We start from the raw sequence: 1,811 nt of genomic DNA, 5'->3' as shown, positions 1-1,811 counted from the left end.
AGTCAAGATAACAATCAATGTTTACAAAAATTTACATGACAAGAGGAATAGACAATGTAGCACATTTAGAAAAATAATTAAAAGATTTGTTGCATTTATAGGTAAGTGTTACACTGAAAATTTACAACACAGTAATTTACTGCAATCAATGACAGGAGAGTTCCACAAAGAAACAAAGCACTTACACTCCAGATTTTAGGGAGGTATTATTGGAATGCTTAACTGTAACCACAGAATTTGTACATCCTTAAGGACTGAGCTCACAAAAGTCACAAATGGTTTTCATAGCATATATTATGTAAATTGAGTCCACTGTGTTCGGACAGCTGGCTTAGGGTCTCTGACAAGTGAAGCCTGGAAGAATTACTGGCTTGATGGTGATCTTTCTGTATCCGGCAAGACAGACCTCCACAGTAACAACGCTGGAATATCTCTAGCCTGTGGGAGCCTTTTCTCCTATGTTTGGTGCACACTTGACCTTCCTTGAGAACAGGTTTACAGATCTTGGACCAGAAATGTCTAGCACAACACAACCCTGCAGCGCAGTCTGATGAGCGAAGACAGACAGAACCTTCTTGTCCTTTGGTATGATATATTCTTGAAGACAGTGTAGTTCTTCTGGAGTACCCATCCAAGGTACTGTGTTCATTAACAAAGCTTTCAATAATGGTTTCCTCGATTTCCCCTCGATGGAAATGATTTTGATCAGAAGGCATGCATATCCCGTTTTTGCAGTGATTCCCAGGGAAGCACATAGTGTGACATATGCAGCGTTTTCGGAGTTTCCGACAGGCTAGGCAGATTGGCTCACCGGCTCCGCGGATAGGACTCGCGCAGTACTCCTCGGTGCTGCACTCCTCCTCCTAAGCGCACGGGTACGGCTGGTGGTTGTCAATGGTCTGGTACTTGTTGCCGCCCTCAAACGGAATTACGGAGCTGCGCTGATTGCAGAGCCTGGGTGCCCAGCAGCACCTCTCAGCGGTGGGGGCAGGTTCTTGATGGCGTTGGAACTGAGAAGGAAGTTCAAGGTGGCGCTTGCTCCCAGCAGAGGTTGACTGCAAAGAGCCGCAGCTACCAGGGCGACCAAGACCCCGGCAGCACCCGCTGTGCTCAGAGCCGTCATCTCAGAAGGACTCAAGGGAGAAAAAGAGAAAGGAGGAATGTCACTTTGCACACCTAGTCCCCACGAAGCTGTGTTGGCGCAGCTGTGGAGACAGGGCTGGGAGAGCCTCCACCAGTCACAGAGGCCTGACCCTGACTGCAGGGCTCTGCAGAAACACAAATTTTAAAGGATACAATGGAAGAGTTAGACCTAATTGATATCTATAGGACATTTCACCCCAAAACAATGAATTTCACTTTTCTCGGGTCTACGCAGAGCCTACACATCCTTGGCCATAAATCTAGCCTTGGTAAATTCCAAAAAATTGAAATAATTGCAACTATCTTTTCTGATCACAGTGCAGTAAGATGTTAACTACAGGGGAAAAAAAAACTATTAAAAATGCAAACACGTGGAAGCTAAACAACACGCTTCTGAATAACCAGCAAAAACCAGAAGAAATCAGAAAATAAATCAAAATATGCATAGAAACGAAAGAAAATGAAAACACAGCAACCCAAACCCTATGGGATTCAGTAAAAGCAGTGCTAAGGGGAAAGTTCATAGCAATACAAGCTTACCTCAAGAAACAGGAGGAAAATCAAATAAATAACCTAACTCTACACTTAAGCAACTTTAAAAAGGAGAAATGAAGGAAAGAAAGAAATCATAGAAGGAAAGAAATTAGTAGAAGGAAAGAAATCATAAA

General features: G+C 43.6%; 1 pseudogene; it reads right to left on the bottom strand.

Moving 5' to 3' along the window:
• Positions 1–269: 269 nt before the first annotated feature.
• On the bottom strand, positions 270–1,123 carry LOC129558141 (dickkopf-related protein 1 pseudogene; annotated as a pseudogene).
• Between the last annotated feature and the right edge of the window lie 688 nt (positions 1,124–1,811).

The sequence above is a fragment of the Moschus berezovskii genome, chromosome 8 (assembly GCF_049115385.1).
Source record: "Moschus berezovskii isolate FMDL1 chromosome 8, NW_MosBer_1.0, whole genome shotgun sequence".
Lineage (NCBI taxonomy): Eukaryota > Metazoa > Chordata > Mammalia > Artiodactyla > Moschidae > Moschus > Moschus berezovskii.
The sequence above is the reverse complement of the archived record's forward strand: the minus strand, read 5'-3'. Positions and strand labels throughout refer to the sequence as shown.